The following is a 14,419-nucleotide window of genomic DNA, read 5'->3' on the forward strand; positions in this document are numbered from 1 at the left end:
TGAAGTAGGTCTAAGGTAACTGTTAATGGTTATACAGCTCTAACTCTTGAGATTTATTTTCCCACATCCCACAAAAAAAGGTCATAGCTTTAAAGCCCAAGATCAGACTTGGGCACTTTACTTATGACTCTTTCAGAACAGAAATGCAGGAGTTTTAACAGCTACACATAAAGATGATTCATGGGACCAATACCAAAAAATTACCAAATATTAAGTAAAAAAAAGTGGTTTACCACTTATTTCTCACTAGAGAAGTGATCATTAAATACTTAACTGAATACTTGCATACAGACTATCAATACACATCAAAACTATATTCACTTGGAAACCTATCCCTTTACTGGCTATCATTTATTAGATTTGCTTTGTCAGACATACATAGGTGAAAAGGAAGAACATCAATAGGCATTTGTCTAAACCACTGCTCCAACTGTTCTTCAGCAAGATTCCTATAGTGTTCATAAAGGCCTACTGTGGTTTATTACAAACGGTGGAAAGAGATAAGTATATTTTAAGGTGGGTTTTTTTTTTTGTGACACAGAGCATTAAATATTCTACATTTCTTCAGGGGAAGTTATTAATTGACTTAGGAGGGAAGATATGAGATGAAATAGTTAAGATGCACTTTGTGAAACATGAGCAGTATAAAAGAAAGATGGGATACTTGAGACAGAACCACCTGTTTTTGTCATATTTCTAAGTCCTATCTGAATTATTTTGTTTACATACAGTATTCTAAGTATTTAAAGGAAAAAAAAATGAAAAAACCTACATATCAAGGCATTTGTGAATAAGAATAAAACCAACTACAGAAAAACTTGAGAGAAATGGAAGCCATTTAATGAAAATGTGGATTTATCATTTAAGAGAACTGCCTGTATATATTTACTACTTTTTTTTTCCCCATAATTTTACATTTTCCAGGAAATAGAAGATGACTAAATAACATGTATTTTTTTAAACAATTCTCCAAAATATAGGTGTGTTTGAGAAGCAGCTTTGGTTTGTTTGCTGGTAAACTGATCCTATGCCATGCTTTGATCTTCCAAATTAGTATGAACAAGCATTATTTTCTTCTATTGTGGGAACCTTAATGAGCATGACAAATTACAAACAGTGGCCACAGGCATATAAGAAAGTTGAAATTGTTTGCCATTGCTGTGCAAAAGCATTAAAAAAAAGCACAATATAAAAACTTAGTAAGTCAGTGTTAACTAATAAATATAGATAAACCATTTTACTATCTTTGTATCAGAATTTCAGAAGTCTAATCATGCCAGAGAAGATCAGCATTTGAGATGCCAAACATACTTTTCTGTCAACAGCACATTTCATTGCGATTCCCTAATTACACATTCCTGTACCACACTGAAGCAACTCCATGCTAGAAAACAGAACTGTGACTACTAAGTCTTTGTAATAGCAGGGCCACATGTGAATTCGCTTTGAGTATTTCTTAATGCTATCTACTTGGTAAACAATATAAAAGTAGATGTCAGCAAAAACATCCTGAAATAGCTGTAAGATGAAGTACAAGTTTCATCAACGTATTAGTACATATAAAACCTGTATTTACAGACTTCTGTTGCTATTCTTACTACTGTATAATGAACTGAAGTTAACTACACAGCAGTAATATTATGTGCTTAATAGCAATTATCATGAAGTGATTCTGGGCAATGAGCTCAAACAGAACAGGAAATAAAAGAATTCTTCAAAAAGTACATCAGCTCCAACCCCACAGAATATTATATGTTACCATGGTTTGAGCCCAGGGGGCATCTGAGCACCACAGGGCTGCTCACTCATCCCTTCCCCTCAGTGCTAGGAAGGAGAAAATAAAGCACAAGGCTCAGGAATGGAGATAAGGAATGGAGATAAGGACAGGGAGGGGTGACTCACCCATTATGAACATGGGCAAAAGACAGACTGGGGAATAAAAAGAACATCAATTTAAACACTAACACCACCACCACTTTACAGACAGAGTAGGACAATGAGCAGCATTGCCACATCTTAAAAATGTGGCAACCCTCTCCCACCCCTCCCTTCTTCCAGGGCTCACCTTTGCTCCCAATTTCTCTACCTCCTCCCCTTCAGTGGCACAGAGGGCAGGGAATGGATGGTACAGTCAGCCCTGCTGCTCACTCCTCCTCAGCAGAGAGGACTCCTCACATTCTTCCCCTGCTGCAGCATGGTTCCCCTCTCACGGGAAACAGTCCTTCACAAACTTTCTCCAGCGTGAGTCCTTCCCACAGGCTGCAGCGCTTGCCGAGCTGCCCCAGCGTGGATCCCTCCCACGTGTTGCAGTCCTCCCAGCACCAATCTACAACAGCAGGGACTGCTTCTTCCCACAGAGTCATGGACTTCTTCAGGTGCCGTCACCTGCTGCAGTGTGGGCTCCTCCCCAAGCTGCAGGTTGGCTTCTGCTCCACCTCAGACCAACATGGGTTGCAGGGGGTGGCGGCCCTGGCATCTCACAAGAGGATACAGGGAGGGGTGTCTCTGCGCCAGCACACCTACCCCCCTTCCTCCTCCTTCCTTCCACTGACCTCCGTGTTTGCATAGGTGTCCTCCTTGCAACTCCTCCTCACAAGTCCCAGTCCCCTCTCAGGTTCCCCTTCTTAAATACATTACCCAGAAGCACAACCAACATTGCTGACTTGGCCCTGGCCAGAGAAGGATCCAACTTGGAGCCGAGGGAGCTTCATGAAGCTTCTCACAGGGCCCATCGCTGTAGCTACCTAAAACCCCTGCCAGATACACAAACCCAGTACACGTTTCAGCAATTATTAAAAGCTCCATTAAGAGAAGAATCCTGTTTTATTTGTATAGTTGAAAAGAATAATACCTTATTCCTTCATTAGACAGATTCCTAAGCAGAACTACGAACAAGATATTACATTAAGCAGTCCTGTAAACAGACCTTGCCACTCCTGCCAATTTGTAATTTTCCGTATGTCTTCCCTCTTCAATGTTGAAAGAAACATGTAACTTAACAAGGCTGATTTAGCACGAGGTTTTCAAGATGGTACAACCTATGAAGAGATTAAATTTGGGACAATGAAATCCCAAGTCAAACTACATTGCTGATCCCAAGCTCTCACTCCAGAAAGGTTTTCAACTGAACACAGGCAATAGTTCTTTGTTCTCTTACTGTAATAGAACAGGAAAAGCATTAGGTGAGACAGAGATATCTATGACTACCCATATAAGAACTAAGTTGAGAACCCCAAAAGCAGGGAGCACTCATATTGCACAGGGAGACTGGAGAAGACTAAATAGACCGACAGAGGTAAGGCTGACGAACAATTACACCACATTTAGTAAGTTTACCTCAGTGTTCTGCAAAGTCTTTCTGTAGTAACTGTCTTCAGGTGCTATGTCTTACCAAAGGTTAATCAAGCACACACCAGCAGCTCACCTACAACAGCTTGGGATTTTTTGCCTGATTTGTTGGATGCAAAGAGTTCAGAATCTCTTTCTCAAGAGGCATAACAATATTAAGTTCTTAAGACCAATGCTTTGAAGGCTGGGGTACTGTAGAGCAGCTACTTTTGCTGAAGCTGAACAAGTTTAAAGTTCAATATAAATTCAGGTCCATCATAACGAACCAGAGTAGCAAAATATTCTTTTAAAAGAAGTTCAGTTTCTAAAAATTCCTCATGCTACATAATAAGTTCCCTTCCACTGAAGAGCAGTGTTTTTTCAGTCCACCAATTTAAGTTCAATTTAGCTTAACAGTTACACCTAGGCAAGAGGTCTGATTCTCAGCTTTCCCATTTCTTGAGCTAAGTATACAATGCAACTAAAAATAAATTACAATGTGCCCAAATTCGAAGGATAGATGTCTACATTTCCTCCCCATTAAATGTAAAAGATGGAGACCAGTGAAAGCTTACAAGGCAATGTATAAAAAAAAAAAAAAAAAAAAAAGAGAAAAAGGAACAAGGCAGGCACTGGGGCTAGTGCAGAAATACAAAGCAATTCCAGATAAGCAACCTCCCAACAAATCACTTCAGAGAGCATTCACTGAATTGAGAAGAGCCCGAGTTCAAAATACCAATTCAGTACCCTTCTCTTCATGTCTAGGTACGCTACTTTGTCTGAAAAGCAAATGCACTGAGGTAGTCATGAAGTGTGGGTGAATATTAGGACTAGCGTATTACCTTTTTCCACAAATCAACATCTCAGACCTTATTCATTTGTTATACCTTTAGAAAGTAGGCTGCTAAAGGAAACAACTCATTATTTTTGTTACTGATTTAGGGAGTTAGGTCTTGCTTCCAATAACAATCATGTACATCTGAAGTCATCAGAAAATGGAAGTAAAAGCTCACATGCAATTTAAATATTCCATGGTGATTATACTTAAAATTGAACATCCATACAAATTTATTCACTTTGATTTGCTTTACATCCTGATATTTTTAAGCCTATATGCACAATTGCTTTGATCTTTTACTTTCTTGCTCAAAAAAGACCATAGGAGCACTGCATGTAAATCATTTACCACAAAAGATTACAACTCCTTAAAACTTCAAACAACAAAAATATTAAAGGATAGGTATCACCACTTTGAGGAGGAAAATGAAACTACAGAGAGAACGTCTACAAGCTCAAAATTTGGCAGTGAAAGATCGCACGCCATCCATAGCATCAGTCTGTAAATACCTTTCTAGAATGCCTAGATTTGATGTTAGCATTCACATAATACTTTCCCAGCTTACTGACTATGCATTTATAGAAGCGTTATCTGATGAAGTAATCTAATCTAGTAAAAACTTTACTGTTAAATCTGGCTGGATAATATGAAAGGAAATGCTAGGCTATTTCCTGTATATATTTTCAAAATTGTTTACTTAAAGAATACAGCACTAGTTACAGGTTACTTTGTTGAATGACAGCACATTATAATGTGTTCCATTTATTTAGTTATGCTTTAATCTCTTTGTACAAGCAATCGTCAGCAGGTTAGAATCAGACTTCAGACTTGTAGTTAGTTATTCTTACAGTAGCATGCTGTATTCCTTTTGATGAAAATTTATTATAGCAAGTATCAGTAATGACCACTATGAAATCAAGGTTATTTTATGACTTCCATTAGTTAAAGATGCTTTACTTATTTTGAATATTGTTAGTCTTTATGGCCAAATTTTAGGCTCAATTTTTCTATGTCTATCTCAAACTGATTTTCAGTTTTTAGTAAAAGAGTAACCAGTTTCTCAGAAACTGTTGAAAGATTAAGCAAAGTAATTTGTCCAGGTAAATTTTTTTCTTTAGTTCAGATTCTTAAAAGATCTTACGGACACATACTAGAAGAAAGCTTAACACTTAAATTTCTCTGACAATTATCTGAAATTGAGATCTTGGTTTGGGCCAAATTTGGGCATGGATAAAAACTCAGAAGCTAATGAAAAAATAATTAACATATCAGAGCAATTTAAACAATGGCTTAAAGAATGACATTTAAATCATTCCAAAAATAAAAGACAGACATGCATAAATAAAAAGCCCTCTGAACAGAGTTCTATCAGAATATCCAAAACACAATAATTACTTTTATAGGTCTTTTGGATAATTGCTATGAGAAAAACATTTAAAAATATAATTTCACATAAAAAAAACGTCTCAGGAAAACTAGCTTCTCTGTATTACAACAGACTTCTCTGTAAACTTATAAAAGCAGTTGTCAAAGTCACTAAATCATTTATAGCAGACACATGTCCTTGTGACATCCCTTTAAAAAAAAAAATAAAAAAAGTCAAATATCCTGGCCAGATGTCACCACTCTTTTTCTACTATCAAAGAGATCCTATTTAAATAAAACAATTGGTGGTTATGTTAGCATTACAATGAAGCTATAATACTGTGTTCAACATGAGTCTGATGCTATGGCAATAAACACACTACTACAAATTTAGCAATACTGATTTTGCCCAATACCACATGGGAGAGAGGTGTAATCATAAAGTCAGTCCTCCTAAAACAAAACAAAAAACCAAACAAACAACAACCAAAAAACAACCTTGAAACAACAGAGAATGTAGGAGTTGACACTGGGGTAGAAAGCTCAATTTCTAATCCAATGGTTAATGCTCTAAGAAGTACCTCATAGTTTCAAGCCAGTTATTCACTTGATTCACCCAGCAGTGGGAGTCTTCACGCTTGCAGCATCGAAAGGACAGAACAATTCCTGTACGGAAGGACAATTCAACACACCCTTCCAATGCACAAGGGGACTACGGTAGTGCATTGCATTACTAGTTGTATTTTTTTATTGCAACTACCTCCATTTCAGAAATTCCCCATTCTACCACTTATCAACAAAAAGGCAAAGCTCTTCTTGAGATCATGTTATTCACGGAAATGATGATAAGATACCTGAACAGACATCGTACCTTTTGCCACAAATTTCATCAAGTCCAAAACTCTGAATTACAGAGTAAGCAAAGCTTCTACTTCATTATTTCTGAAGTTAACAAAAACATCACCATACAACCTTGATACACATCTCAGCAGCCCAACTGCATAGTGAAGTCCTTTTGCTACATGAAGTGGCAAAGACAGAGCTGAATAAGAGGCCAGCTAGTACATACGTAGCTTCCAGGATTTACTGGGAAAAGTATTAAAAAGAACAAGGATTACAAAAACAAATTGATTCATAGGACACTAGTTATGGACAACAGAAAAACACAGTAAAACAACAGACAGCTTCCAAACTAGCTTTGTGGAGAGAAACCTGGGTCTCCTTAGAACTTCAAAAGATACCTAGCCTCAAAGTGCACCTGACTTGTATGCTTTTATCTAAACTGGAGGGTTTAGCTGTGATGCATCAGAAGGGCAAGCACTCTAAAAATAAAAATAAAAAAATCTGAGAAGGAGAACTAAAGCCTTCACAGTCATTCCTCCGCAATTTGAATTCTTGTTGATGAAAAGCTTTACTGGAAAAATGTGCAAAGTTCTCTTTTCCTCGTACATAAAAATATACATTAGACTTAGTTTTAATACAACAGCTTTTCTTTGGTTACATTTTCATTACACACAACAGTATCTAAACCTTTTTATTTAAAAAAAAAAAAAAAAATCCATCAATAATCCTTCCAGTATGGCAGAAATACCCACAAAGAAATCTTACATTAACGTAAAGAACACTATTTTAAATCTTTATATTACTTATTCATATTGATTTTTTTTTGTATGATCTGCAGCTAACATAAAAAAGAATTAAGGCATCAGAGTATCCCAGATGAAATGTACTACTACTTTTTCATGTCTCTGCAGATAAGATCTGGATGGATGCTTCTGGTGTGACATTTGAACACTACGATCAACATGTGGTTGTACTTCCAAACCTGAATGCCTTTTATTGTCTACAAGAGTTCATTCACAAAACTAGAAGTAGGAATCATTCCAGTATTGGAAGAACAACAAAAATATAGTGTGTTTATATGATTCTCTGTGCTTTAACATTTGAAATGAGAAGAAATTGTACTATTTCGCAACTGACAAAGATTCATGTCTCTATAGCATCAAAGCGTATTTCAAGTCTTATGCTATACTAAAAGACGGGCAGTGTTTTTTATTTCAACCATTCTTTTGAAATAGCAGCTTTAGATGCATGAAATTCCACAGACATTTTCACACTCATTTTCTATGCTGTTGTATGCACTGCATCTCTTCCCGGCGAGATGCTAAAAACTAAAGTTTGTTGATTTTTCCATTAAAGAAAAAAAAAGATACTGAGGAGGAAAAAAAATTATGAAAAAAGGCCACAGAAAAAAGTTCATCAAGCAGAAGATAAACATGAGAAAATGGAAAGAACTACAGTAGAATCTGTCCAAAAAATTCAAGGGAAGCTAAGAGTCTGAGAAACTAATGAAGTACCATTTCAGCTACTTGAAGAATAAAAAAATTAAGTAGCTTTTCCAATCAAACACTAAACAGACTGGGTAAATCAGTCAACTGGAGGGCAGCCAAAGGATAACTGCAGAAGTCAAATATGATTCAAGGCTGACAGTAGAGAAGAGAGAGACTTCCAGGGTCTTTTTCAATGCTATTTTCAGTATTTGACAACACCCCAGATTGAGAAAAGTAAAGAAACAGGAATTCAATACAAGTCTTCAAAAAGGCAACCTTAAATAAGAACTGAACTATTAAGTGAAGGCAGAAAAAGACAGAAGATAAAGACACAGGAAGGCACATACCGTACTACAGCACTGAAGAGAAAAACCCACTGTAAACAGTCATAAGAACAGAGGAAACCACAGGAAAGAGAAAGGATAGAATTCCACAAGATACCAAAAACAGGAGAGAAAGGGCGTTATTTTAAATGCTATACATTGCAAGTCACATCAAAGATAATTAAGCCCAACATCCAAACAAGCATTCCATCATTTTGTTCATGCCATGTAATGGAAAGTTGCCGTGACAACAAATACAACAAGCACTTCGTTCTGAAATTCTAAGACATTTTACATTTAACTATTAGATATAACAGTCTTAAATAAAGATTTACTATTCTTGAAAACATTTTTATAGAGGCATTGTATGTTCTACCTAAGTTTACTGAAAGTAGATAGCAAATTATTAGGTTATTACCCACTATACCTCAAGAAGCACCTAAGCTTACTGCTGTTTTTTTTTTAATTGTAGAAATCACATCAGACTGTGTAAGAAATCCGAAATTCAACAGCATGGTGAAGGGAGAGTAAGAAGACAACCAGAAATATTAACCATTCTGTTGAGACTTCACCAATTCATGAACAACAGCGCTTCCCAAACACACAGCACAAGCTAAACCCCACAGCCACAGAAAGCATTCCTTGGCTGCCATCTAGCCTTTGTCAGGGAACCTACAAAAAAGAAACTCAGAGGGGGATGCATTTTGACCACCTTTCTGCAGAATTCCAGCAAAAATTTAAGAATGTTTTCTAAATTATTTCTGTTAAAATCAGCAGATATAAGTAGAAAGTTTCCATTTTACTATTGAGCATAGTAATATAAAGCCATCAGCAGGGAAGCATAAACAGTAACATACGAGTAGCAGAGGCTGAGGAAAAGCAATCCTTTCTACTCATTGTCTCCAATCTGTTTTCTGAAAAAGTCTACTGATACCAGAAGTTCAGCATTACTTTTACAGTTTACATACAAATAATGGAGCATATTACATTATAAAGCAATATGTAATTATTACAGATACTCCTGACTGGCAAAAATAATTGTAAACAATTCTTACTCCACTGACTCACACTTGTATTCATAGTATGAGGTTCAGCTGGAAGCAAAATAGAGAGGCTTCAAATAACTCCCAGCTCAGAAAGGAACTCATCCATAACCTCAAAATTCAGAGGAACACCATGGGCAGGGCTGCTAACAGAAGATCAATTAAGTTTCCTCTATGTAGTAAATCTTAATTATACCCTAGCTAGATTTTGGGGGTAATCTCTACATGAATTGGTAACAACACCGGAATTGTCCTGCCACTTACCTGTACTGCTGCAAAAGTACATTCTCACCGCATTACCCTGATACATTTCAACACTGTGAACCAAGAACACAAAACCACTGATACATAATTTACTCAGAAGCACCTCATATGTGGAAAAAAGGCACTTTATTAAATTTCCAGTCTCAAGGAGGATGACGATTAGAGTCATAAGGTGATACCAGTTTGCAGTTGGTAACAATATGGCCTGAATGCAACGTTAAGCATTCTTGAAAAGAAGTTAAAGTGCATCCCATATCTATAACTATGGGGATGGTAAAACGGAAATTGGGTGTCCAAATTTCATCCAGAGAGAGCAAAGCTACATGTACCACAAAAACAATTGACCCCCAACATCTATAAGACACTGCCTTTCCCCTAAATTTCTGATGTTTTGCAACAGAAAATAATTTGGAAAAAGTTTCCACACCATTGTTGCTGTAACTTATTAGGACATGATTTTGGGTAAAAAAGAAAAGTTAAAGGAAACAGTGCCAATCTAGGTGGTTTTAATCAAGTTATCTGTAAAATGTTCAGAAACTCCCTTAAATGGGTTAGATGTTTGTCTCCATTTGGTTTACATACTTCTTTTAAAACACTTTACTTAGTTACACCAATAACTTCAAAAAATACTCCAACTTTAAGACTTCTGTTATCTTCAGGCACATCTGCTCACTATGGCCTGAAGACTTCCTAGGAGTAAGGAAAACAGTGTGTAAGACTTAAAAATTCAGCAATACAGTCAGATGGAGTACACCTCTGAAGTCCTTCTATCATTGAAAAGTGATGCTACTTGGTAGAATAAAGAAAAAAATGGAAAAGGAATAGCTATAAACTCACATTAAAATGTAACACTGGATATGCAGTTACCAACTCATACAGGAAATGTCACTCATACTTACGCAATAAAACAAGTGTTAATTTCTACCAGTATTTACTCCTGTATTTCACACAACACATCAGCTGGTGCTGTCTCTCCCTTTCTCCACCATACAAATTGAAAGCTGTCATTAATAGCTACCACAAATGAAACAAAGGAGTACGAGTGAACATGACTGACTTGATTTTACCAGCCAAAACAGCATGAGAAGATTTACTGTGTCAGTTCTGAATCAAGCAGCTCTAAAAGGCATATATGCTTTCCAATCCCAAAGGAGAAAAGGTAATTTGCCATAAAAGCTTGTTCACAAAATGTCATGCCTCTCAAACCAGTATCACAAGAGGTTTATGCTCTGTAATACAGTCATATAACCTCTTAATAATATTTGACAGCAGGGACACATACACCACACAAGATGCAGATAGAAACGCCGTCTCATTAAGTAATTCAGTTTCTCACCACCTCCCACCCGTGTAACAGTTAATCTCTGAAGTTGAAGACTAGGGCAGTGGTGGGAGGGTAGACAGTGGCTATTTACACTCTAAAGGTACACCTCTGAAATCAGTCTCTACTTACATGACATTTCTTATCTCTGCCATCAGCAGAAAACTGTCTGCCAGCAAACTCTGCTGGAAAAATGGTTGAGGAACCCTGCTAACAGAACATACAGAACTAAGAGTACAAGCTTGTTTCAGTACTAAGACAAGTAATAATACAGACTGAGTTTTACATAGCAGTTGCAGTTTTCTACTAAAACCATAACTGTGGACATGTTAATCAAGAATGCTCTCCCACTAATTTAGTATGTCCACAAATACTACCCGTTTGTAATGGAGGCTAAATGAGAAAAGGTGACACTGACTTTTGAGGCTCTGAAATCAGAAACAAGCAGTCAAATGATTTTCTAAATATAAATTTTTAGGCATAATTGAGAGTTTATTTAAAAACTGAGGATATGAAAAAACAAATGCCAGACATTTCTGTACTTGCAACATTAGAAAAATTAAAGCAATTATACTGACCTAGTGGAAGCTATGACATTAGAACAGTACAATTCAAGTGAGTCAGCATCATCTTTGTCAGATTCTGGAACATGGCTTGAAGATGTCAGGATAAAAGAACGTGGAACTTGGACATGACCTTATGAGCTTAAGCAGAGGTTACCAGCAACACCAGCTTCAAGTAAGTTGAACATGGGCAAATGTCTATGAAAAACACCTTTCAAGGCTGACATCTGTAGTAGATTCCAATCCCAGAATCACTGCCTTTTTTGAGCAGGAAGTTTGAACCACTTCCATCAGTTTTAGAAAAGAGAATAAAGTGAAGCTCTTTCACACAGACATCTGAAGCAGAAATGGCAGCTTACCAAGAGAATGTATTTCCAAGAAATTCTTTTATATCGCAAGTCAAATTCAGTCATGGTGTTTGCCGTTTTCTAGAATGTACCAGTAAAAGCTAAAATCTCAAAGAGCACTGCCTGGGCTACTCTGATGTCTCGTGCCAAGGGAAACATTGGCGTACAAACCCTGAAGTCAGGCTTTCAGGTAGAGTGTGAAGATCAATGATTTATTCAAATCTGCCCTGCAGGTAAGGATTTCTTTGGTGATAAACGCTACAAATTAAAATCCTCTGACCAGAAGCAGATAATATAGAACTCCACACTGCCATCCCACATTACTAATGCTATGTGCTATGCAGCTCTGTCCATAAAAATGGTCTCCAGTATGCTGGCCACAGAGGGAAATGCAGAAGGAGGTACAACACAAATTGCAAAGTATCTGACACCCTCTGGGCTTGTTCTTAGTCACTTCCCAGGATGGTCGCAGATATTTTTGCATTTTCTACAGTGTGTTCACACCCAATCAGACACATCTGCCACTAAGAACTTCAGTTATTGCCCTCATACAGATCTACAGGTCCATATCATTTGATTTCTGAAGTGCCTTTTTCATAGGTTTGAGTACTTTCTAGGTAATAGGTAGATAAAATTATCCCCCCTAACACCGGTACTGCATTCTCACTGTCTCATTACTCTGACATACTGATGAATTCTAGCACTGATTCACACACCTATAGGGAGAGATTGCCACCCAGTTTCTTCACGTGGTCCAGTCATGTCACAGCAGTGGCTGGATAAACTTGGCAGCAGCAAGAAAGACTAAAATGTCTGGGTCTCACAGGCTTGTTAGGCAGCATCTCCAGGTGCCAAAAAAGGTCCAGCTACTTCAAAATCCAAATTACTTTAATACAGGTATGACAAGATTCCCCAAGACTAGAGCCATTGTATTTAATCACTGTTATACCACAGAATAATGCCTTCTCCTTCCTTTCAACCTCACTCCCTCATCACTAAAGTACTGAGCATCTAGTGATATAATTAGTTGTCACTGTACCAAATTCTCTAGCAAAGAAATAAATTTTTAAAAAATAATGACAAAATTCGAAGTGCGTACTTATATTAATATCATGATGAATTCAAGTCAGAACAGCACTGATTGAGGTTTGATTTCAGGCACAACACAAATTCAGACCCTTTTCAAGGAAGCACCCAAGTGAGGTACACTAACGACTTTAAGGAAGCATCATAGGAGCACACAATGCAATTAATCCTCTATATTAATTTAACCTTTTGTTAGCCACAAGACATGTATTCTAATAAAGGAGGAAATGCAATTAATCAACACTGTTATCTGAGTACAGACTGGAAAAAAAAGTCTTTTTTTAACACTGTCGTCTGCTTTGAGAAAGAGCTTTATTGTTCTTTGCTGAACCACAAACATATCAATGATGTAATACATACTGATGATAAAACATCAAGTATTACTATTCACTTTTATTTCTTCCATCATTCTAAAAATAGACAAGTAAGACAGACTCCCTGAGAGTCTCAGGGTCACCAAGTGTGGCAGATGAGCAGTTGGGATATCTTTATTCATAGAATATCGAATTACATTCTATACACTCAAATCTATCGGTGACCAAAAATATTCTGCTGATTCTGCCTCTTATTGGGAAAAAAAAAAAAAAAAAGCAGAGAACTGAATCATGTGCAAGTCTTTCCTGACTGGAACATCTTCATTAATGGAAGATTTTAATATCAACTCACACACAGAAAAGCAAGTACAAGAATGGGGACAGAAAAGCCTTACACGTTCGAAATCTAAGAGTTTCAGTAATAGCTTAAAGATGCCATGAAAATCTAAATAAATTTAAGAGTCTGCTTCAATAATTATATGTATATGTATTTTTTTCATATGAAAAAGTAGATTTTTACATCAAAACAGTTATTTGTTTAAAACTTATTTTACATTTACCTTCAGTGTCTTAAAATATTAAGACACTTCACTTGCAACACAGAAAGCAGAAAAAATAATCAAATTTCAACTAGCTCATTAGATGGAAACTGCTTTTTAAACGTGTTCCCTGTACCTAGCTTGCACCCGAAAGGCTCATTTCAAGGCTGCTCTTTTTAGAAAGCTTTAGCAAAAAAAATAAATGTCTGTGTCAAGATAGTTTCACTACACCCTGTTAGATGGATAAAAATGAAGGACAAGACCTTCTCAATACTCTGTACAGAATGCCTCAATAAATCTACCACTGCTTCTTATGAAAAACTTTGTAAGAATGGAACTCATTTTCAGTATACTACTTAAATTGTGTTCAAGTCTGTTAACATTGCTTTTGATTCAGAAATATTTTGTGCTGAAAATACTTCCAACAGCTGTTATATAGTGCTGCTAGCACAGTATAGAGACTCAATATTTACCTGTTTGGAATTAGCATTCAACTGTTTCCAAAATAACTTCAGCACTTCTATCACAATGTAACATAGTTTCATCAAAAAAACCCACATTGAGAGAGGTATCTTATCTCAGTTGGTAACCTCTAAGGGATTCATACTTCATAAACGTCTCCCAAACACTACTTTAGAAACAATTCTTATTTCTGAATAGCTGTTTCATTCCATACTTTCACATTGTCTTGTGCTTCTATTTTTATTACAGCTGTAACAAAACAGCCCAAAATTTTAAAAGCCCAGTTTCTCATAGAAC

The 14,419-nt window shown here is 36.6% G+C and overlaps 1 protein-coding gene across 10 annotated transcripts in view; it reads right to left on the reverse strand.

The window, feature by feature from the left end:
- Positions 1-14,419, reverse strand: part of CCSER2 (coiled-coil serine rich protein 2) — a 74,880-nt gene that overhangs the window by 38,456 nt on the left and 22,005 nt on the right. The window lies entirely within an intron of this gene.

The sequence above is a fragment of the Tyto alba genome, unplaced genomic scaffold (genome assembly GCF_018691265.1).
Source record: "Tyto alba isolate M040663 unplaced genomic scaffold, T.alba_DEE_v4.0 Super-Scaffold_1, whole genome shotgun sequence".
NCBI classification, from domain to species: Eukaryota; Metazoa; Chordata; class Aves; order Strigiformes; family Tytonidae; genus Tyto; species Tyto alba.